Genomic DNA, 27,118 nt, shown 5'->3' with positions numbered 1-27,118 from the left:
AGAATTAAAGGGATAGTCCAGAAAAATAAATACTGTGGAAGTCAGCGGGAACCACCAACTGTTTGATTACCAGCAATCTTTAAAATATCTTATTTTATGTTCAACATAAGAAAGCAACTCATACAGGTTTGGAACGATGAAGGGTGAGTAGATTATGACAGAACTTAAATTTTTGAGTGAACTATCCCTTTAAGACCAATATATCTAGTCCAAAGCGTAGCTTAGTCTTGCCAAAATGGGCACTTAAGCAGAAAAGTCAGTCTGACCAACACGTGAAAGGATCAGCCACAGTTTGCTGTTTTAAGTGACATTTTAGGGGCTATGAATTTCTGGACAACTTGAGAGTTTTCCAAAAATTATACAAACCCAACTGCATTGCAAGAAGTCTGTCATGTTTACCTGTACAGTGCATGCAGATTTGTACACAAGCAGTTGATCTCTTTCTAACAGAGATAAAGTTCAGTAATTTAAATTAAATGTATGCACTTTACAGACGCTTTTATCCAAAGCGACTTAAAGTGCATTCAGGCTAGCAATCTATCATGTGTTCCCGGAGAATCGAAATGCTCTACCACTTGAGCTACAGGAACAGAAAAGTACTGTAAGATAAAGCTCAATACCTTCCCTTTCCGGAGAAGTCGGCGAATTTCCACACGGTCTAAATGCCAGCCAGGATTCACCCCTCGATTATCGTGACCGATACGGATTTTCTCAATGATACCACCAATGTCCTCCAACTGCAGAAGCCCAAAATCAACATTAACATAAACCTATTAATAGAAATGCTAAATTCTATTAATTCAGGTTGGTTTTAGGTTTATTTTAGTTAACAAAAAAACAGAACTGAAAGTAAAATTAAAACCATTAAAAAATGTTACTTGAAATAAAATAAATATTAAATTAGAGCTGCACAATTAGTCAAATTTCTTATCACTATTACAGTTAAAGAAGGCACAATTACACAATCATTCAAAAGCGGCAATTAATCGTTCACAGTCCACTTATGTTATTCCATGTGCTTAAGATGTGTTTTTTTCTTTCTACATGTTTTCTTAAGGGTTTTCCCATTATTTACATTTTAGTTTTAGTATAACATTACAATACCATTCATATTTTTACTTTTTTATCATTTAAAGAAGAAACCAATCCGATGTATATTTGACATTTGAGGCTTAATACTATAGAAAAGCACAAAACGTTTTTCAGTAAGAGTGTTTTCAGCTTGTTTATTTTTCATATAAATATACGGCATGCAGTTGCATCAAACAATGGTATAAACATCACTTAATTTAAATTGTGATAATCGTAATTAATAATCACAACAACGATTTCAAGGGAATAATCGACAGTTATCATTTTTGTCATAATCGTGCAGCCCTACATTAAATGAAATCAAACTTTATTTTAACTAGTTAGCAAGGCAACATTTCTCATTTTAGTTTAGTTTCACTTGAAGTACTAAAAACTATATAAACATTACTACTACTACTAACAATGACAAAAACACACAATAAATTACTCAAACTTGAAGTAAACCTAAAGTGAAAGCAGGTTTCTCAGTGATACTAAAATAACTCCGGCTGGTTTATGCCAGTTTTACTAGTCTGTTGTTGGTCCAGCAACAAAACTTCATCAGCAAAACTCAGCCCATAAAGCAGAACAAATGGCATCATTTTACAACCCTAGTTTTATCTTTATGTTGCGCAGCACAGAAACGATCAGCTCATTTACCTCCACAATGAACATGTCCTCCGCCCCTCGTTCAAAGTACATCCTCCTCTCTCTCTTATTGACGCAGAGAGACTTCTGAGACGTACTCACTCCGTTCTGCCCGTACAGGACGATGAAGACGTCTGCGTCCGTTCCCGCAGCAAATATATCACTGGTGAAGATTTTGATTTCATAGGGAACAACTGCAACACAAAAGAAGAAACCCCATGAATCACCAACAGCCTGTGTTGGTCTGTCTATGAGTGTTATGGCACAAATTTTCATCTGTTTGTATTTATTATGACACATGAAGTAAATATAATTATATTATAGTTAGCTACATAAACCTGTATCATACAGGGTGTGTATAGTACTGTCTGCAGTTCATTAGGGTACAGGTCTCTGACAATGGCACCATCGTCTTTTCCTTTATCCAGCCAACGGCCACATGGAAAGCGCAGCAGCTGACCCAGAGACGGAGCATCGATCTCTACCCAGTCCAGAAACCAGCCTGGAGAAACACCTGAAAAAACAGGACAAACACACCCATACACACACAGAGACACGTGCAACATCCACATACACACATGTACACTGTAAGTAATTGTCTGTAGGATTTACACCAATGCTGGATTCAGAAAGCCAGTGAAATTAAATGATCACAAATTAAGTGACAAATTAATGCAAAAAAAGATGCAGACACAGATTCATATGGATATTAATAAACCTTCATTTTCGGTATGCATGCACATTGCTTAAATGTAAAATTTAAACAACTTTTGTGTTTTGTACGGAGAACATGTCTTACAATGAAAGTGAACTTTTTTTGTCATGCTTTTGAGAGAAGTCATAAAAGACTGCATTTATCAGAAACTGGTAAAAAATACAGTAAAAACATTAATATAGGGAAATATTAGAGTAACTATCAGAGTAACATGATCCTTCAGAAATCATTCTCTATTTTAATGTTTTTTTTTTTTTTTATAATAGCAATTATTTGAAATAGACATCTTTTGTAACATTATAAATGTCTTTTCTGTCACTTTTGATCAATTTAATGCATCCTTGCTAAATGAAAGTATTCATTTGTTTTCAACCAACCGCAAATGAACAATAGTGTTTTTTTATGCATAACAGATGATTTTCACTTTATAATTAAGTGTTAATTAAAATATAATTAAAATAACCAAAAATAAGTAGGAGCAGAAACATCATTACGACTATGTTTTAGAGTAAAAATACGATTTATAACACGTCTTTATGCTATCTGTAAATAACAACACGGTATCATTAATAGGAACGGATGTACATTACTTTTGTTTTTTGCTGTAAAAAGAACAGCGATTCGTTACAGTGTAAACACACAGACGAGCACACACACACACGTCACTCATCAATGCAGAGATTTGAACTACAACTACAGAACGCAGATTCAGCATATTTGCATAAAGATTTGAAACATTACGATCTCTGGTGTGAATGTGTGTACCTGCGTTGTCGTGTCCGATACACATTCTCTTGAGTTTTCCGATGTCCACTGCCTCTATGGTGAACTCGTCAATCAGTCCCAACTCATACTTGTTCCTATGGTTCTTAGACGCCTTTAGATTAATGATACCTGACACACACAAACACACTTTTCAGAAGCGGCTGGGCGAATAGTATTAACAGTACAGTATGAATTCTTGTCACAGTTACCAGTGTCATCTTTGGTTCCATAGAGAATAGCATAAACGTTTGCATCTGTGCCGGCGTTCTTCTTCTCCCCTGTTTTTACTCTCATTGTGAATGTGGTTGACATGGCTACACAGACATAATCAATGCAATATCAATGCAATGAGAAAATGGCATTAGGTTAAAGCAGATCATGGTAACATTTAAAACCTTTTTGCTCTAGTCCGAGTTGAGCAGGTGATGACTCCTCTTCTTCGTCTTCATCTCTTCTCATGAAAGCCTCATCTACTGGCACTAATTCACGGCCCAGCTGCCCGTCATCTTCATCAACCGCCAACCACCGCTGACAGGGGAAAAAATACCTGAACAATACACAAAAATACGGTCAACAGAGTCCATAGAAAAGAGAACTCACTTTAATATGTCACATGTCAGTTGCTTCTCTATAGACAGTGATTCGATTAAATTGGGCAAGTTGAGACTTAAGCCTCACATTTTTGATCTGAGGAACCAGAAACTGAAACTAAATTTACTATCAATATTTGAAATAGAATAAATATTAACTGTAATAGAAAAAAAAAATATATATATATATATATATATATATATATATATATATATATATATATATATATACAGTCTTGTTCAAAATAATAGCAGTACAATGTGACTAACCAGAATAATCAAGGTTTTTAGTATATTTTTTTATTGCTACGTGGCAAACAAGTTACCAGTAGGTTCAGTAGATTGTCAGAAAACAAATGAGACCCAGCATTCATGATATGCACGCTCTTAAGGCTGTGCAATTGGGCAATTAGTTGAAAGGGGTGTGTTCAAAAAAATAGCAGTGTGGCATTCAATCACTGAGGTCATCAATTTTGTGAAGAAACAGGTGTGAATCAGGTGGCCCCTATTTAAGGATGAAGCCAACACTTGTTGAACATGCATTTGAAAGCTGAGGAAAATGGGTCGTTCAAGACATTGTTCAGAAGAACAGCGTACTTTGATTAAAAAGTTGATTAGAGAGGGGAAAACCTATAAAGAGGTGCAAAAAATGATAGGCTGTTCAGCTAAAATGATCTCCAATGCCTTAAAATGGAGAGCAAAACCAGAGAGACGTGGAAGAAAACGGAAGACAACCATCAAAATGGATAGAAGAATAACCAGAATGGCAAAGGCTCAGCCAATGATCACCTCCAGGATGATCAAAGACAGTCTGGAGTTACCTGTAAGTACTGTGACAGTTAGAAGACGTCTGTGTGAAGCTAATCTATTTTCAAGAATCCCCCGCAAAGTCCCTCTGTTAAAAAAAAAGGCATGTGCAGAAGAGGTTACAATTTGCCAAAGAACACATCAACTGGCCTAAAGAGAAATGGAGGAACATTTTGTGGACTGATGAGAGTAAAATTGTTCTTTTTGGGTCCAAGGGCCACAGGCAGTTTGTGAGACGACCCCCAAACTCTGAATTCAAGCCACAGTACACAGTGAAGACAGTGAAGCATGGAGGTGCAAGCATCATGATATGGGCATGTTTCTCCTACTATGGTGTTGAAGAGGTCATGTTGCCCTATGCTGAAGAGGACATGCCCTTGAAATGGTTGTTTCAACAAGACAATGACCCAAAACACACTAGTAAACGGGCAAAGTCTTGGTTCCAAACCAACAAAATTAATGTTATGGAGTGGCCAGCCCAATCTCCAGACCTTAATCCAATTGAGAACTTGTGGGGTGATATCAAAAATGCTGTTTCTGAAGCAAAACCAAGAAATGTGAATGAATTGTGGAATGTTGTTAAAGAATCATGGAGTGGAATAACAGCTGAGAGGTGCCACAAGTTGGTTGACTCCATGCCACACAGATGTCAAGCAGTTTTAAAAAACTGTGGTCATACAACTAAATATTAGTTTAGTGATTCACAGGATTGCTAAATCCCAGAAAAAAAAATGTTTGTACAAAATAGTTTTGAGTTTGTACAGTCAAAGGTAGACACTGCTATTTTTTTGAACACACCCCTTTCAACTAATTGCCCAATTGCACAGCCTTAAGAGCGTGCATATCATGAATGCTGGGTCTTGTTTGTTTTCTGACAATCTACTGAACCTACTGGTAACTTGTTTGCCACGTAGCAATAAAAAATATACTAAAAACCTTGATTATTCTGGTTAGTCACATTGTACTGCTATTATTTTGAACAAGACTGTATATATATATATATATATATATATATTAGTGCTGTCAAATTTAGCGCGTTAACGCATTCGATTAATTTGAAATATTTAACGCGTTAAAAAAAAATAACGCAATTAACGCGGTTGCAGTTTTTTTTTATTTCCAGTTGTGGCCTATGTGTGTTCAACTTGCAAAGAAATATGGATAAGACCCAGGAAGGACTTTTAGACGGAAAGTTTCAGTATAAAACTCTGCCGGATTACTCTTCAGTCTGCCACAAGAAACGGCAACATTAAACTCATGAACTCAGATGTCATTGTTTAAAAAAAAAATTAAAAAAATGACTGTAACAGTGCGTAAATCAGACCTTTCTGTAACGCTAACGTTAATAAGCTTAAACGAAAATAACGAAATAATTGTGTAGCGGAGTATTTTTTGTATAGTGCCGCAAACTGTCAATCACTCCTGTGCGCGTGCATCACTGTCCTCCTCGCAGCTGCAGCAACTTGCGCTCTCTCTCTTCATCAAGCTTTAAAACAAAAAGGGGACAAAAAGATCATATTGTCTTTGTGCATAGGCTATAGATAAATTAGATAAATGAATATCTAAATTTGTGCCTTGCCGTCTACGGTATTTTTTTTAGAACTTAGAAAAAAGATGCTGCAGCCAATGAGCAGCCACCGGGGGCTGCAGGACGACTCAACCTCCGCAGACAGTTTTTAATGTTTATCAGACAATAAATACTCAAGATTTTGCTTTAGTATAACTCACAACAAGTTTCATACACCTTCTCCGGCCACTTTGAGTTGTTGACACTTAACAGTGGGAAAAGCGACACATGCGCTATTCACTTGTATAACTTAAGGGTGAATGGGTAATGGAGTTTCTGCTCTGGGTGGGATGAATTAGGAAGCTTGCATTGTGAAGGGCGCTCTGAAAATCGGCAGTGCAGGTAAAAGATTAAAACCTCTATTAAAACAGATGTCCAAATGAGCGTACCGGTACGCTACAAGCACGTTCTGGGTGCACGGAGAGGTGGCGGTACGCTCAAGAGCTATATTTGGAAGTGGCTGTACTGAGTACTGGTGCATACTGGCCCACTTAAAGCACTGGCAATGACTATACTTTGGAATTTTTTTGCAGTCCACTTAGAATTCAACATGGAAATCATTTTTGTTTTTTATTGGCATTGATTGTTTTGAAATTCAAATGGTACTTACATGCCTGTATTTTTATTTCTGTAATAAATATGGCTTTCAAGCCAACAGTTAATTTGGAGGATATGGATGGTTTATTGCAGGTATGTTGTTTACATGAGAAAATCTGTGTTACAAGTTAAACAAAAATTCCAATAAACAATCATATTTTGAATTTAAATAGTTTCTTTGTCTTGAGTTTACATTAATTATTTACATTTTACATTTACATATCCAAAAAGTTTCAGTCTTTTAATTGCGATTAATCGCGATTAATCGCGATTAATCGTGATTAATTTTAAAAAATTGTGCGATTAATTAGTTAATTTTTTTTAATCGATTGACAGCACTAATATATATATATATATATATATTATTTTTATATTTCAAACTTAAACTAAATGAAAATAATAAATGTTGCCCTTGCTGAAACAACATTTCTTATTTTCATTTAGTTTAAGTTTGAAATATAAAAATAATTGAAACATTCTAAACTAAAATCTAACATATTTGGGGGGAGGGGAACTAATACAATTAATTATTAAAATGAAAATAAAATGAAAATGAAAATCTAAAAATATTAAGTATATATAAAATAATAATAAAAAACAAATTCAAAATAAATAGATAAAAACTAAAATATATACATTATAGTATATGTAATAATACATTAATAATACTAAAATAACGGCTCAGTAACCTTACATCTCCTCTTAAACATCTCAAATTCTTAGATTTGCTAGATATTTGTAAAAAAAAATGTTTTTATAAATTTCAATGTATTCATTAATTTATACACTGTAAATAAATTATTTATTTCCTTAAAATGTATTTATTTAAAACTAATGTTTAAGCAATTTCTGCAATCAAAAGTCAGAGATCTAGCGTTCCCATTATTAAAGATCTAAACAGCAAACCATATTAATTGTATGGCTCTCAACTCTTACTGTAAATCAACATTTTACACATTTGCATCTATTTTTATTTCTCCAGAGAATTGTTAAGGGAAACAAAGCTGGTAGGCTCACATGGTTTCATCTTTCGCATCAAAGATCTCGACGCGGTCCAGATACCAGGCAGCATTGGCCTGCTTGTTGTCATGACGTATCCTCAGTTTCTTCAAGGACCCCAGATCCATCCCAGTGATGGTGAACACATCCTCCTGGAAGTGATCCGCAGTCAGGTGCATTCTCTGTACAGTGTGAATGTGTGTGTGTTATGTTCCACTCACCTGTCCGCGCTCAAACTTGTTAAGGTGGTTTGACTTGCGTAGTTTTCTCTCGCCCGTGTCGCCCATTTCTCCGTAGACGTTGATGAAAACACTCGCATCGGTTCCGGCCCCCAGCATATCCCCAGTGAACACGTGAACCTCGTATGAATTCTCTAAAATACAGGAACACACACACACACACACACACACACGTCTTCTCAAAATTCACTTCTGTTGAAGGTATCAGGTTGTACATTGCTACCGTGATTTTTTTTTTTTTACTTCAGAAACATGTGGGATGTCTGAATCTCATTGTATTAGGTAACAAAACAGCAAACAATTTATTTTCATTCATTATCAAATTTGTTTTAAAGCAAATGAGCTCAAGCACAATTGTGACCATGGAACACAAAACCATCATAAGGATCAATTTTTCAACATATATCATCTGAAAGCTGAATAAACAAGCTTTCCACTGATGTATGGTTAGGATAGGACAATATTTGGCTGAGAGAAAAACTGGAATCTGAGGGTGCAAAAAATCGAAATACTGAGAAAATCGCCTTTATAAAGTTGTCCAAATTCATTCTTAGCGATGCATATTACTAATCAAAAATTTAGTTTTTATTAATTTACGGTAGGGAATTTAATATCTTCATGGAGCATGATCTTTACTTAATACCCTAATGATTTTTGGCATGAAAGAAAAATCGATAATTTTGAACCATACAATGTGTTTTTGACTATTGCTACAAATATACCCCAAGACTTAAGACTGCTGTTGTGCTCCAGGGTCCCAATTTATAATAACATTTTCATGAAAATAACTTTGTTACACTACCTTTTGGTCTTTAATTAAATTATTAATTAAATAAAATATGTGTAGTATTTCAAATTAATTAAAACATTCAAAAATGTATTTATAAAAATGTATAAACAAATTAATTAATGAATTTATTTAAAATTAATAAATGTATTAATTATATTACAAATATTAATTTACAACATACACATAATTTTTCATATACACATATAATTTTTATCAGTACATATTTATTAATACATTTCTTTAAAAAATATTTTAGGAATAAATATATATATATAAATTAATAATAAATTATAAAATAAATGTACATTTATTATTTTGTACATTTTAAATAAATGATTCAATTTCCTAAAAAAGTATTTATTTAAAATTCATAGTTTTTTTTATATACTTTTTGGTTGTGAAGGATTGAATCTGGTTTTATACCCTCCAGATCTTCGTAATCTTCAGCACACAGCTCCACGAGTATCTCTCCATCCTCTTCATCACGAGCGAGCCATCGGCCACATGGGAAGCTGAAAGTTCGAACTACCTCCTTTAGTTCACCTGGCGATTCTTCTTCTTCCTCCTGGAGATGATTCGATGGGTGTAAAAAATAAATATTTAAATAGTGGTCAATCAATAGTAGTTTTTCAATTGCTCATTCTGAAAATGTTCAGTTTGGTCAATAACCAAACCCTAACCCTAACATTTAGTTGCTGGCTTAAAATACATCAATTCTAAATTAAAGTTTAAATTAAAAAAAACACCAAATGGTAAAACCTTTTTCTTCTTTTTCTTCTTTTTGTCTTTCTTGTCCTCCTCTTTCTTCTCTGGTTTCACCATCGCCATGACCAGCCGTTTAATGTCCACTTTCTCCAGGAACCATCCAGCTCCTATTCCCGAGCCGTCATGGCCGATTCGGATCTTATAGACCCGTCCCACATCTAGGCCCTCGATCTTAAATCAACCAATGAAAGTGCATCTCTTCAGAAAAAAACAACATGATTCCAGAATCGTCACAGCTTTTAAAATATGGAGTAGGTTTTTCATATACAACTCCATTAACTCACCCTAAAGATCTCAGTGGTTCCTCTCTCAAAGTTGTTGGATCGGCTCTTCAGCTGAATTAGTTCGGTTTTCCCCTCCTCACCGTAAATCTGCAGGAAGACGTTTGCATTCGTTCCTCCGGCCCACACGTCTCCTGTCACCACAGTAACTTCATAATTGATCACTGTCGAGAAGAAAAACAATGACTGATCATTTTTAGTTCACAGTAGCTGGATTTCAACATGAAGTAACTGTGAAACACATACATTTCTCTATCTCCAGCGTCTCACTTGGATAGATTTCCACCTCCACCTTCCCATCAGCCTCGTCCTTACAGAGCCAGCGGTGACTGGGGAACATGTACTGCACCCCGTGCACCGGCACCCAGATCTGAACGCTGTCCAGGAACCAACCGGCTCGCAGACCCTCGTTAGTGTGGCCAATCAGCATCCGGTTTATCTACAGGACCCTCCCAGAGAGCGGAGGGGAGTCACAGTAAATGCACACATTCGGCACATTTCTTTCATTTGAGATGAATGTGAGCATACATTTTATGCACAAATGTATGAATGATGTTTACAGTATATATGTATTATATAAATCATATTTTATCATGTGAGCATTAATAAAAATTATTTGACAGGATTTCTTGGGACATTTGATAGAAGTTGCATTTTTGACATTTGCCATTTCTAGTATGTAACTGTCCTGATGAAATAGAATAGAACAGAACAGAATGAATTTATCAGACGTTAATTTGAACAACGCAATACAAGAGAACAAATGTGAGCAACAAAACAAAACTTAACATTAGAATAGAATAGAATAGAATACAATGAATTGAACTAAACATAACAGAAATTCAAAAACAACTAAATAGAACAAATTTAAACATTAGAAAAAATAGAACAGAACAAAACTAAACAGAATGGGTTAAACAAAATAATATGAACAACAGAACAGAACATAATAGTACAAATTTAATAAACAAAAGAACAAAGAAAAATATTGAGCATTAGTATAGAATACAGTATAATAGAAAAGAACAGAATTTACATTATAAAGAACAAAACAGAACAGAACAGAATGGGTTTAACATTATTGATTTAATTTCAACAACAGAATAGAATTCAATAGAACAAATGTAATCTACAGAAAACAATATACCATTACAAAGAATAGAACAGAACAGAATAGAATTAGTTCAACAGAATAGAGTGAATTTGAACAAACACAATAGAACAAATGTAAACAGAACAAATTTGAAGAAAATGAATAGAACAGAACAAAATAGAATAGAACAGAATAGAATAGAATGAGTTTAACAGAAAACAGTGAATTTGACAAAACATAACACAATAGAACAAATCTACCAACAGTACTAAATTGAACAAATTTGAACATGATAAAGAATAGAATGGAATTGAATAGAATGGGTTAAACAGAATAGAATAGAATAGAATGGAATAGAATGGGTTAAACAGAATAGAGTTAATTTGAACAACAGAATATAATTCAATAGAACATATTTAAACTACAGAAAACAGTATAATAAAAATATACATTGGAAAGAATAGAGCAGGACACAAGAGAATAGAATTAGTTCAACAGAATAGAGTGAATTTCAACAACAGATCAAACACAATAGAACAAATGTAAATAGAACAAATTTGATGAAAAAGAATAGAACAGAACAAAATAGAATAGAACAGAAAAAATAGAATAGAACAGAATATAATAGAATCAGTTTAACAGAAAACAGTGAATTTGAACAACAGTACTAAATTGAACAAATTTGAACATGATAAAGGATAGAATAGAATTGAATAGAATGGGTTAAACAGAATAGAATAGAATGGAATGGAATAGAATGGGTTAAACAGAATAGAGTTAATTTGAACAACAGAATATAATTCAGTAGAACATATTTAAACTACAGAAAACAATATAATAAAAATATACATTGGAAAGAATAGAACAGAACACAAGAGAATAGAATTAGTTCAACAGAATAGAGTGAATTTCAACAACAGATCTAACACAATAGAGCATATGTAAACAGAACAAATTTGATGAAAAAGAATAGAACAGAACAAAATAGAATAGAACAGAACAGAACAGAACCGAATAGAATAGAATAGAATTGTAACTTTAGACTGGGTAAATGTGCTGAACATGAACAGGTAGCATACCTTGCCAATGTCAAAGGTCTCTATGGTGAAGATGTCCGTCTGTGCCGTCTCGAAATAGTTGCCCAGGTCGTTATCGGAGACGACCAGCAGCATCTTGTTGGTGTCACCTTTCTCTCCGTACAGCTTTACGAACACCTTTGAATCGGAGCTGGCACCATTAATGCTGCCTGTCTTTATCGCAATGTGATAACCAACAGCTGGAACAAACACACACACGTCAAAGCATACTGCATCTAGCTTATATTTCTATATTACACAGAAATACAAAGTACGTTTTGTTTCATCGCTGCATACAGTCTACTTGTTTCTAAGTGATAATGTTTGTATGTGTGTGTCCACTCACTGAACAAACGCTGACCATCATCAGTAGGGACTAACTCTCTTACAATCTGCCCGTCGTCTTCATTACGATCCAGCCACCTGAGAGGAGACAGAGAGAGATACACTGCAGGATGAGTGTGTGTATTTGTGTGTTATAGGCGTGTGTGTAGCTGAGCTCTCTCGTTGATGTAGTTAGGGTTTCCTCAGCACTCATTAGTGTCCACTAGTAACCAAAGTCAATTTTCTCAACTACATAACTGACTTAAACACCACTTTTGCATGTTCTTTACCCGGCCAGACACGCGCACATATGCATATGTACTTATACTGACAAGTGAGTTTGAAACATGATGTAGACCACAAGCTAATGTTTGTTAGATTGTCTTGCCTGTAACATGGGAACTCGATGGATGACGCCTCAGGTTGTCCCTCCTCTCTGACCATAACTTTATCCAGGAACCAACCACATCCTCCGCCTCGTCCGTCATGACCAATCCGAACCCTCCTGATCTGTCCCAGTGTGACCGCCTCTACCAGGAACTCATCATGCTGAGAAAAGAGTTAACACATACTACTTCTGCAGTATAAAGTATGTATGCTATGCACATAAATTTATACAAGGTGCTGTATCCCACAATGCAATGTGTTCATCTTTAGATTTCATTTTCAGAATGAACTGGATATAATATCTCCAGCCAGTCGATATTTAATCGGATTACCGAAAGTTAAGACATTATATTAGAGATTTTATGTCATTACTCACGTTTCCTTTCTCAAACTTGTTGGCGTTGTTTTTGCTCATGAACATCAGACGCTCTCCGGTGTCTCCCAAGTCACCAATGATGTTTAAATACACACTGGCATCTGTCCCACTTCCGCTGATGTTTCCCGTGCAAATCGTCACACGATATTTAATAACTATTAAACAGTAATAAAAAACAGATATGGTGACCCTGGACCATGAAACCACTCATTAGTAGCACAGTTATATTTGTAGCAATAGCCAAAAATACATTGTTTGGGTCAAGATTATCTTATTATTATGCCAAAAATCATTAGGATATCAGATCATGTTCCATGTTCCATGAAGACATTTTGTAAATTTCCTACTGTAAATAAATCAAAACTTAAGTTTTGATTTGTAATGTGCATTGCTAAGAACTTCATTTGGACAACTTTGGATTTTCTCAATATTTTGATTTTTTTTGCACCCTCAGATTCGAGATTTTCGAATAGTTGTATCTCGGCCAAATATTTTCCAATCAAAAATTTACACTTAAGACTGGTTTTGTGGTCCAGGGTCACATTTAAATAGTAATATTGAAAAAAATATGAAAAATGAATAAAATCTTTGTTTTTGTTTCTGAAATAGATTTTTTTCTTACTGTCAACTACTAATACAGTATAATGCATGACTGAGTTTGGGATTATATCTTAGTCCAAAGCACATAAATGTTCTTCAGTGGTTCTTTGAAGTCACTTATATTCAGCAAAGCACATTATTGCTATTATGAAATGTTATTCATTGCTTTGTGTTCTTAAGTTATGTTTTTAAAAAAAGCCTGTGATGTTTCTTCATTGGTTTTTCAGATCCATGTTTTGTTTCTGGGATCTTTAAAGCACTAGTACATGTTGATGTTTGTTTTAAATTTGTGACACTTAAAAAGGGTGAAAAGGGTTAAGAATGAATGTGTGTTTTGTAGATTTTCTCACGTGGTAATGGTTCTGGCACAAGTTTTCCGGTAGCTGGCAGCTCTCTAATGATCTCGTTGTCATCTTCATTGATGTCCAACCAACGGTTACAAACAAATGAGTATTTCTCCCTAGTTAGGGTCTTCATCAATGTCACCTTCATGCAGAAAAACACAGTAACCAAGAAGAAAATGTTATGGCACAGAGCTATGGACCACAAAACCAGTCACAAGGGTCCATTTTTTTTATTGATATGTATAGATCATCTAAAAGCTGAATAAATACGCTAGGATGCTTGCTAGGATGCAACAATTTTGGCTGAGATAGAACTATTTGAAAATCTGGAATCTGAGGGTGCAAAAAAAATCAAAATATTGAGAAAATCACCTTTAAAGTTGTCAAAGTGAAGTTCTTAGCAATGCATATTACTAATCAAAAATGAAGTTTTAATATAGTAGGAAATGTATCAAATATTTGCATGGAACATTATCTTTATTTAATGTCCTAATGATTTTTGGCATAAAAGAAAAATTAATAATTTTGACCCATACAATGTACAGATATACCCCAGCGACTTTTGGTTTTGGTTTTGGGTCACATTTTGTTTAAATATCAACTCAGTTATTTATCCTACAGCTGATTAGAAGAAATACTAATAGAAACAACATTTAAGGAAGAATATAACGCTACATTAAAATGAATGTGTGCAGCATAGATCATTTGGACTTTGATGAGAAATGTTTGAGACTCACACTTGAAACTTTAATACACTTACTTTTAGCATCAAAGTGCACGAGTCATTTTAAATTGTACCAGTGCAAGTAGCTGAGAAAACACGAAGCCTGCTTGCTTACTTCATGATTACAGTGTGAAATGGACAAATTGTTTGGGTGTAATAGTGCACTAGTCTGTAGTGCAGGTCTCTCACCCTGCCAAGGTGCCAGCCAGAGAAAGGATTCCTCTTTTCGTGCCAGATTCTCACCTTGCGTATCTTTCCGATATCGGGCATCTCAATCTAGAGCGACAGCGAAAATGTAAAATACAAAAACTTATTTTGATAAGATTCAACATTTTTAAGTTCTGGAAACTGCGCTAGAAATACTGACATATTCTTATCTACTGTAATGACATAGATAAATTGACAGTTTGTATAAGTATGTATATTTTTAGAATGAGGCACAAAGATGAAAAGACATACAATGAATTTGTCGCACTGTCCCTGCTCAAAACTGTCCGATTTACTCTCGAGTTTCATCTGGTCGCTCTTGCCTGTCTCCCCGTACACCTGCAGGAACACCTGGGCGTCTGTGCCAGCACCTTTAATCTCAGACGTCCAGATCCACAGAGACCAGGGCAATTCTGAGAAACACAGACACACACGCAGAAAAGAGTCTCCATGGTGTAAGAGTCAATTCAACAGTACTTTTAAATGTTATCATTTTTTTAATCATTTATTCAACTTAATTTTATTATTGATGTTGTTATTTTTATTAAGATAAATGTATCATCAATGTCATTATTTCTATGAATATAATTTTATTTTAATACAGAGTTTATAAGTTTTAATTAATACAACTATTTGATTATTGATGTTATTATTTTTATAAGATGTATCATTGATGTAATTATTTCTATGAATATAATTTTATTTGAATACAGATTTTATCATTTTTTTTATAAATATAACTATTTGAATATTGATGTTATTATTTTTATTAATAATAAACTGTTTAATTTTTGTTATTGTTTTATAAATATAATTGTATTTTATTACTGATTTCATCAATTATTAATAGAATTGTGTTTCATAAATGATTTGATTATTTGAATTATTGATTTTTTTATCATTGGGTTTTTTATTTCTTATAATTTTATTATTGTAATTTTTATGAATAGTATTTTTATTTTATAACTGATTTAATTTTTTATGACTAATATTATAGACACATTCTATTATTGATAATATATTCATTTCAATATATTTTATTGTTGATTTTATAACTTTTTATGAACATATCTTTATTGTTTATTGTTTATTGTTTTTAATATTGATGTTTACCTCCTTTACAATTAGTTACAAAATTATACATTTTTATTATTGATTGTATTTTATTATTTTTTTATGAACATTATTTATCACTGATTTTTTTTTTTCATTTTTTTTTCTATTTCTGTACCTTTATTGATTATTGTTTATTGTTTTTAATATTGATGTTAACCTCCTTTACAATTAGTTACAAAATTATACATTTTTATTATTGATTCTATTTTATTATTTTTTTATGAACATTATTTATCACTGATTTTTTTTTTTCGATTTTTTTTCTATTTCTGTGTCAACTAGAATAACAATAACTTTTAAATTTAGCTTCAAGGGTTAGTTCACCCAAACCCGAAAAACCTCGGAATACAAATTAAGATTTTCTGATCAAATCCGAGAGCTTTCTGACCGACAGCATAGAGAGCAACAGAAATGTTCCCAGGTCCAGAAACATAGCAAGCACATCAGTAAAACGCTCCATGCGACATCAGTGGATACATTTTGTGAAGCTACCAAGGTCTTATGGGTTTGGAAAGACATGAGGGCGAGTAATAATGACAGAATTTTAATTCTTGGGTGAACTATCCCTTTAAATACAACGCAGCACTATTTCTGCACATTTAGTGTCAGGTTACACTGGATTGTAGGTGATTAGCGAATAAGATGCAGGTCTAGTTTGATCATTTGCTCACTCTTTTGCTTTTTCTGTCTGAGTGAGACCATCTCATACAGCTCTCGCTCCACCAGTCCATCACCCTCATCTTCATCCAGCCACCTGCCGCAGGGAAACACCTGCTCTAAACCTGTGAAGGGGCAGTATACCGTCACCTGTGAGAGACAGAGAGAGACAGATCACACGCTGCATGTATGAATAAGTAATGCAAGCTTCAAAACACCTTACAGCCCCGACACACACCTTTTCGCAATACCAGCCGCAGCTGATCCCAGCGTTGTCGTGTCCAATCGTGACTCTGCTGAGCGGGCTGAGCAGCTCCAGCAGCTCCACGTTAAAGATGTCGATCTGAGCGCGCTCAAATGTGCCGCCCTCCAGGAACAACTTACCGCTGTTCTTAATTCCCTTATGACCGTGCATGACGAAGTGGATCTTAGAGTTAGTTCCGGCTCCACGAATATCTCCCGTCATCACCTGTACGTTATACACAATCGCTTCACGCACACACACACAACCAAACAAATCCATGTAAGTTTGAATCAAGTGCACTTATTCTAATAAACAAACACGCACCTTTGCTCTTACCCATTGGCTGTGTGGCTCCGGCAAGCACATCTCTTTGTATTTTGCCGTCTCCTTCTGAGATGTCAAACCAGGCATTGACCGGAAACTCATAAACCTCTTTATTCCCCATGTCATCTACTACAACCTAAAACACATCACCATAACACAAAGACGTGATATTAATCACAGAGGACCGAGTCAAAGATATTCGTTATGAAGATTGTAGATGAAAAGTGCGTTTCTTTACTTTATCGCACGCCCAGCCAGCAGACGACCCCTTGTTGTTATGTCCGATGGTGATTTTTCGAAGTCTGCCCAGATTTGGTGCTTCGATGGTGAATTTGTCTTCATTACCGCGCTCAAAATTGTCCTTTCCATCGCTGGCCAGCTTCCGTTCTCCTGCGAACATCACACCAAAAAACTAACACATAGAAACACTGACTGTATTTAGTACTGAAAATTTTAATTCGTAATATTATTGTAATAAAATACTATATGTCTAATTAAAAAAAATAAAATGTTGTAGATTCATGGCACATTAAATTAAATTAAATTAAATTAAATTAAATTAAATTAAATTAAATTAAATTAAATTAAATTAAATTAAATTATGGTTTAACATACAAGCATGTTTTATAATTGTACAATATTTCTTATAATAATTAAAAATGTTCTAGGCAATTAAAGCTTGACCTTTGTGTGATTTTGTACCACATAAAATAAAACACAGAATCATTGATTGGTTTTACTGACCTGTATCCCCAAATTCTCCAAAAATATTGAGGTAGACATCAGCGTCTGTCCCACTGCCTTTAGCATCCATTGTGAAGACACTGGCTATGTATTTGTTTTCTGCAATATATGAACAGACACACATTAACACATTTTATGTGTTTTTTTTTGTTTGTTTTTTTTGCATGCACTGTATATTTTTGAAAATTAGCTATCATTAAAACCACCAGTGAGCTCTTTCTCAGAAACAGCTTCCACATCTAGTCTTTCTCCTATCTGTGGGATGTAATGTTATATTGTCTGTGGTCTCTGGGAAATGTTGGACGGGTGTTATTGTGATCCCCATCTGAAACTCTACTCTACTACTGAATTTCTCCTAATCCTTTCTATGCAACCTGAGTCTGGTGATGCTTGTATGCATGCATCATATATGATCATGATCACATGACCTATGTGATGTTATCTATGGGTTATATGGAATAAGACATGAAGTATATCTGTAGGTTAAATGTAGTTTTTTATTTATTTAAGAGTTGTAGTATCTTGTTTGAGGTTCTTTACTTATGCTATACAGATGCTATTATGGGATGTAAAATTGCAGTGTCATTAAATGCACATGTGTTATGTATGTAGTGTTAATGTGTGTATGACTGTTTAATAATTGTAAAACATTTGCCTAATTAAAATGTTTTACACTTGCAAGAGATTTATCATTTATAACAACAACAAAAAATATCAAAAATTGTTCTAGCCGGTGAAAAGTTTGAGTAGATTTTTGTCACACAGTTCACGTGATGAAATAAAATGAAATAAAATAATCATGTGGTTTGTTTATTTGCTCTCTATTTTGCAAGCATACATACGTTTTGGGATGTCCATGGGGTTCAGGCTGCCCAGCAGATATCGGACAGTAAGTCCGTCCCCCTCGTCTCTGCTCAGCCAATTGTTGCAGGCATAAAAGAATCGGAGGTGTGGCCTGTTCATGTCAGTCACGATGACCCGGTCCAGGAACCAGCTGGCACTCATGCCCGTGTTATCATGCTCGATTCTGCATTACAGGAAGTACATCACAAAATATATATTCTTGTAACATTTAAGACTTGCCTGTAAGGTAAGGTATAAGGATGTATACAGGCACCCTTACGAAAGGAAAATATATTTACCAATATATTTCTTAAAATATATTGTGATATATTGTAATATATTATTTTCCCTTTTTATTTTCTAATATTTTATATATTTGAATACATTTAATAATATATTGATGATGCATATATTATATTATATATTGCAAAATATACAAATGATTGCCGCTTTCAATATATTGCAATATATTGGAAAAAAATAAATATATATAAGAATATATGCCTAATATATTACATGATATTTTACAATATACTGCAATATATTTTTGTTTCATAAGGGCATATATTTACCTAATTTTCTTTATTGGCCCAACATTGTGTGTTTTGATCCGAAAGACGTCAGTCTTGTTCTTTTCAAAGGCTGTTCTGCTCCTGAAATGAATAGAAATCAATCTGTGAATAGTCTCAAACTAAACGATTTACTGTGACACTCAAACTTTCTAATGCACCGACATCTAAAAATGACAATGCAGGAGTGTGTGTTTATGAGAAGGACCATCTGTCATTATCAATGACCCATATATCGCTCTACGGTCTCTTGCGTTGGCTTCGCCAAAAGCATCTCTCTAATCAAAATGTGAAATGCATGAATTAAAAATCACCCAGTATGAATTACACATCCCACTCACACTGCCAAATTACTCACACACATACACACAGACTTACCGATGCGGAGAAACCAACACACATCTCACCTGAGATCAGCACACTGAAACCGCACCAGCAAACTTTGGAAATGATGACATTTAGACAGATTCAGAGATTCTGTTATATATCATCTCGATTCCAAAATGTTGCATTCTGACTGTCGGACAGAATTAAAGCACTTCTGTTCTATTCTGCTGAATCTTTTGAGTTACTGAACAGATCTGCCTAATATATGAGTCTTTCTCTGACTGGATGTATCCCATGAAAACATGTCATGAAGATTATGTCACAATGCAACAAAAATCATAAGCTTCCACTTCTGCGAACCATGAAAATGTAAAAAAAAAAGTGTCCAATGAGGTGACATTTAACCTAGACATGTTCTTGGCAAGATTCGTGAGATGCACCCAACTACCCAAAAATATACAATATTTCTCAAATAGGTTGAAAAATCATTAATTTGGAGACTAAGCTTAAACTAAGCTTAAAAATGATTTATGAATACAGTTAGTCTACTGGAGTCTCGCTTATGAATTGTTCTTAAAATATTCTTCTAAACATTTCTGAGGCTACATCTGATTTCCATTTCTGACCTTGTTTTAGGAGTCATTATGCAACATTAACCATTTGGACATTCATCTGAGCAAGTAAAAACTCTCCCATTAGTAATTAATTTCTGAATCATATGAATCATTGGACGATTGATTACTGTAGGGAGAGTTTTGAGGGTCTCTCTTTGTACTCATAAAAAATCAACATGCATACATGGGACATTATGTATGTGTGGAGATTTCTATGAGTAGCCTACCTGTTTGCGGTCACCATATGTGTAAACTTGTTTTCTCGAAAGACCACAAAAGGAAGTGATGTCACATGACTGTAGCCTCTCACTGGTTCAATGAGAAAGTCACATGAATCTCTTCACCTTCAGAAGAATGTCATGGTGATGCTGTACAGAGGAGAGCATATCCTTTGCTTCACCATGGCATTGTGTGTAATGGATGAGCCAAGCGTGATTAAAATTCATGCCATGAATAATTCATTTCATGAATAATCGTATAGCCCTACTAAGAAAACAATATCTATTTCCCAAAGATGTGATGGTGTGAATGTCATGGTCAAAGCACACAGGGATGTTCTCTTGTACAGCATTGTGCGCAAAAAAAGCAATGCACGGCCACACACGAGCAGATGAGGTGGCCATGTTAAAGTTATACCTCTTTTCTGTGCTGTAAATTAGAGAAGAATACATAATTATAGAATTAACATGACATATATGCACTGTCCTGTTAAAATCCACAGAAATTCCTGCATAATACTGAAATCAGTGTAGGGTTTCCTTTGAAACAATTTTCACTCAGAAATCACGCTTAAATTAACGAAGAAATGGCAAGTGACACACTGAATTAAAGTTTTGAAGTAAAAATAATCCTGTCAAACACACTAATAATAATCTTCAAAAATCACTGGATTCACTGGCGAGCAAGCGATGTAAAGCTAAATTTCTCCAAATCTTTTCTGATGAAGATCAAACTCTACATTTTCGATGGCCTGAGGGTGTGTAAACTTTCAACCAATTTTTAATTGTATAGTGAACTATTTCTTTAAAGTTTTACCACATTTTATCACTTGAGAAAGTTGAGGAAAAAAAAAAATTTTTTTAGGGCTGTCAAATGTTTAAAATTTTTAATCAAATTAATCAGAATTTTCAGTGGATTAATCAGGATCAATCACTATTTGCAATTACACCTGAATCCTGAAATGCATACCAAAAGATAAATAACAGGACACAGATACATAATTTACATGTATTGATTCATCAATATGTGGTTCTTTTTTTCTGAATTTCAAAAGTTTAACATTTACTTAGATCAAATTTACCTGAGCACTATATCAAACCATGCCATTTAACTACAGATAGTGTAAGAGTTTTAGGTGAACCAGTGGTTAAATATAGCCACATATCTATGAAATTATGCATAGAGAAACTCGAAAGAATGAACTCAAAAACACATACTTGCTCCACCATCACATAAGCAGAACTCTGGGCACTATTGTTTTTGGGAGGTGTTCATTTGCCCTGCCACAATACTTTAGGATCGATATTTTCGCGTTCTAAAGGCTTCAAGCTCCAGTAAAACCAAGTAAAAATGCATATACTTTTCCAAACAGCTGTAATTTTCGCTGCATTGCATGTAGGCGTTCTGCGCATGCACAGTGTGAAACACAGGACGCTATAGCAGGAAGAAGCACCAGCGTATCAACTACCAAAGTCGTCTCTGTTTATTCGAGCTTGGCATGAATGTATTTGAGAGTAACTGGGGTAAAACCTTAAGCTTCTTCTGTGTTTTCGTCGCGGCGTTCGCCGCTGTTTTTACTATCTTGTATGAGGCGCCGTGTAGGATTTAAATCAAACTTCGCTTATCAATACATACATAAAACACGTGCATATACACCTATAAATTACTCGCATATACATGCATACTACTGAATGTTCAAAAATACATATATAAAATACACGTGAACACTAATATGAAATCGATACCAATACATATAATGTTAGCAATGTATGCATACACACTTGTGAATAACTTGCGTATACATATAAACTTGACACGTGCATACACCTACAGACACTCACATATACATATTAACTTGATCCATGCATATACACCTATTAAACACTCGCACATACATATAAACTCGCTGCATACAAACACAACTGCACATACTCGCACATACATATAAACTTGATCAGTGCATATACACCTATTAAACACTCGCACATACATATAAACTCGATGAGCGCATACACATCCATAAAACACTCGTGCATACATAAACAATAACATTTACTAACGTATACAGTTCAGATGAGAAAAACATGTGTACATGTATATATGCGAGTGATTTCATATGTGGATGTGCGTGAATTTTCAGTATAAACGGAAGGCATTTCAGTGTAAACGGAAGGCGTTTAAGTGTGAACGGAAGTAACCAAATTTGCAATTATGGACAGGGATCTGTGTCATTCCTAATCGTTTGCTCAGTCATTCAAAAAAAAAGTTTTTAATAACAAAACGAAATCGGAGTGTTATATATATATATATATATATCACACACACATGAACTGGAAGATTCTTGATCAAAATTTTTTTTCTTCCCAAAACTGATACATTTAGTAGATAAAATGTACTCTATAGTTAAAAAAAGGTTGTAAAATGTCTTTATACACTGTTTTTGTCTTTAATCATATACTGCATTGTGGTGCACTTTGAGATGAATTGTCCACAGACCATGCTCTTTTTTTTTTCTTTTTTTTTTACAATACCCTTTATTCACGAAACATGTTTTATTAGGTTGTGCTTGATTTGATTACCTTTGATTATCTTGATTTAAAAATTGTGGATTTCAGGAACAGAATGTAGTAAAACTGGTTAATAATACAAAATTTGTATCAAACAAGGTTTTTTTTTGCATATGATGTTTAACTATTACACTGATAAAGTACACATCCACCATCCCCTGCATCAGATAATAAAAAACTTAAGTTAATTCTGAGAAGGTTGGGTTTACCCATGTCTTCATGTATGTGTGCAGTAGTGGCTCATATATAACTTGAGAATGAGTCTCCCCCATTAGAAGAGCTTCTGCAAACTAGGAACAAAATAACAGGCAGAAGTGCAAGTATCAAACTCTGCTGATTTGTAACATATACATTAATTACAAACAAACATTCTCCACATGAACTGTAGGCTCTCATGCACTTCCATGTGAAACCTTTTTAAGGAGAAAAAAAAGTTAAATAGTTGTTACTGCATACGAGTCTTTATATATAGTTCTTTTTTCTCAATGACACCAAATATCTCAGACACTGAACATTTCATAACACCGGCGAGTTCAAGGACCATAATATCACACTCGTCAGCAGTAAGTTAATTGGCAGTTTCGATCTAGAAAAAGGTGAGAATTTCACAATTTCACTTCTATGCAATCTTCACGAAATAGTCCCAGTCCCTCTTGAGCTTAGCCATTTTCAGAAATAAAACCCTTTCGCACATGAGTTTAAAATATTCTAGCTGAGCCCCAGCGTGAGTTTCTTTAGGAGACCGTTATTTTAGAATGTACCGCCTTAATGTTTCCATGGCTACGCGTCATGCTTGTCATGTGACACAACACAGCCACGATAGATCTGTATGACACATGGATCGCTTTTATTTTATTTGTTTTGTTCAAAATATTTGCAAACATACTCACTATGTTATGAAGTTATGATATTCCTATTCTGTGCAAATAGCTTAAACACTTAATTCTGAAAATGGCTAAGTTCACTAGTGGGACTTAGTTGGGAACACATTTTATATTTTTTAACTAGAGGAAAAACTGTCTCTCTCCCTCTCCCTCTCTGTATGTGTATGTGTAACGTTAACTTGCATAGCGTTTGGAAGTTATTTCGTGAAGACTGCATAAAAGTGAAATTCTCACCTTTTTCTAGATCGAAACTGCCAGTTACTTTACCACTGACAAGTGTGATATCACGGTCCGTGAACTTCGCCGGCGGATGATCGCATCGTTTGCGGTGTTATTGATGCTTTGTATGCCACCAGGGCTCGAAGGCCGAAACAAAGTGCGCGATTCAGATTTTGTTTCTGACTGCAGGCAGAGACTGCAGGTGAGCAGGCAACACAAACTGATGGTAATTGATCTTATAATAGTGGGCGAAAAAAGAACATTCCGCAAAATGCTTCAGGTGTAGCACAATCCCGGTCCATGATTGCAAATGCGGTATTTAGACAGGTTACTTCCGTACACGCTTAAACGACTTCCTTTTAAACTGAAACGCCTTCCGTTTACACTGAAATGCCTTCCGTTTATACTGAAAATTCACGCACATCCACATATGAAATCACTCGCATATATACATGTACACATGTTTTTCTCATCTGAACTGTATACGTTAGTAAATGTTATTGTTTATGTATGCACGAGTGTTTTATGGATGTGTATGCGCTCATCGAGTTTATATGTATGTGCGAGTGTTTAATAGGTGTATATGCACTGATCAAGTTTATATGTAGCTATGTGCGAGTATGTGCAGTTGTGTTTGTATGCAGCGAGTTTATATGTATGTGCGAGTGTTTAATAGGTGTATATGCATGGATCAAGTTAATATGTATATGTGAGTGTCTGTAGGTGTATGCACGTGTCAGGTTTATATGTATACGCAAGTTATTCACAAGTGTGTATGCATACATTGATAACATTATATGTATTGGTATCTATTTTATATTAGTGTTCACGTGTATTTTATATATGTATTTTTGAACATTCAGTAGTATGCATGTATATGCGAGTAATTTATAGGTGTATATGCACGTGTTTTATGTATGTATTGATAAGCGAAGTTTGATTTAAATCCTACACGGCGCCTCATAATCTTGAGAATTCAGAGATCGACGAGACTTTCCTGACCTGAATAATTTGTCACACTGCGCATGCGTGAAATGCGTTAAAAAATTAACAACAAACAACTAATTAACGTCGTTAATGCGCTATTTTTGACAGCCCTACTATTTTGCATGATATTATCGGATCTGTGTTGGAATCAGCCGATAATGATGTAATGTAAATATCGGCATTAGCCCAACATGAAAAATACCGATATGTCTTGCCGATACGATGAATATGTTAACTCACATGTGCTCAGGGTGTGCTGTCATAAAATCATGAGTGTGTTTTCATTTAAAGGTCAGAAGCTATAGCTTACATGAATTCTAAACAAAAATCACAAACATGACACTTGTGAATTAAATAATTTTATATACTGAATTATTAATTAATGTGTAATGTATCATATTTTTTGAACAAATTATGAGCTCTTAACATTCAAAATGTATACATGTATATATTTATATGCATATAATTTATATTATATATAAATATATTTAATATATAAACAACATTTCTCTTATATATGTGTGTGTGTATTTATATATACATGTATATTTACAGTCGATGTGCATCTGGAAACTCTCAAGATTAACATTGTCATGTAGAGATGCAGGACTGAGGCATAACTTACTTGCTGGCCAGGTGAACTTTGGGAGTCACTCCAAACTCTCCAAACAAGGTGACGAACACATTAGCATCAGTCCCAGCTCCTTTAACATCACCTGTGACTGTCACCACCTCGTACACTGAGGAGAAACGAGAACATTCGGTAAACCAATTATACCTGACCCTCTGCAAAAGAAAGCATCTTGTTTTCATTTGCATAACATTAGAAGAGTGCTCAGGTATATCCCGTGTAACCCAACAACCTGCCTTTCTAAGCTCACCCACGTTCGTATATGCTGAATTGCTGTAAGCTATATCTCTGTAACTTAGCCATGTTAATTGAGTGAGAGTAAGACATGGCCCTGATGCTCACCGTGTGACCTCTACCTTTCTCTGAACCACTGCAAGACCCTGGAACAACAAAATACATGTCTGAACCTGAGGAGCAGCACATCTAGAAGTAACGTTCAAACAGGGTTCATTTTGAATGTTAAGTTTCTTTTAAACCAAGTGCACACTGGCCACCTGAAATGGGATTCAGAGACTTTACACCATCTGAGAGTAACTAATCAATATAGGTCAATTGTTGAGATATCCTTGTGCTCTTATTTCAGAAATTAACCCTGTACGAAGTTCCTTTATAACTCTTTAAAAATTAGAAGAGTTCTTAATGCATTTTGTAGGTTATTTAAACAAATGTTTCTATTATGTCCTCCCAGCTCTCCTCAAAACGTACAGCATGACTAGTGTACATCGATTCATTAACAAATTACTTTTATGAACTGGTTCACTTAAGGAATCGATAAAGAAAAAAACAACCAGGTGAATCGTTATCGTTAGTCGGAATCAGTTAAAGTGCCAACATACAGCACAACTGTGTTCACGCTGAACCGAGGTAGAATCCCGGCTCATAGTCCTTTTCCGATCCCTCTCTGCTTTCCTGTCTATTTTCTAATAAAGGCATAAAAAAGCCCATAAATAAATCTACAAAAAATTTAAAAGTAATATATACATGCATGTGTGTGAATTTATATATACATTAATATACACAGTACATACACATATATTACGTACTCAAAAAAACATTTATTTTGCAATCACGATTAAACTTTGCCACACTCACACACACACACACACGCTTTTATTTTATTTATTTATTTATTCATCTTTTGCATCAGCCAGGGTAAGGTACCCCTGGATCAGTGCTAAGCCATAACCTCGACCTGACGTGCTACGCCC

The 27,118-nt window shown here is 34.6% G+C and overlaps 1 pseudogene; it reads right to left on the bottom strand.

Annotated features, from left to right (window-relative positions):
- The window catches only part of LOC113039058 (lipoxygenase homology domain-containing protein 1-like), a 37,476-nt pseudogene that overhangs the window by 8,118 nt on the left and 2,240 nt on the right, over positions 1-27,118 (bottom strand).

Source organism: Carassius auratus, chromosome 21, assembly GCF_003368295.1.
Source record: "Carassius auratus strain Wakin chromosome 21, ASM336829v1, whole genome shotgun sequence".
NCBI lineage: Eukaryota > Metazoa > Chordata > Actinopteri > Cypriniformes > Cyprinidae > Carassius > Carassius auratus.
This window is presented reverse-complemented; position numbering and strand designations above follow the sequence as displayed.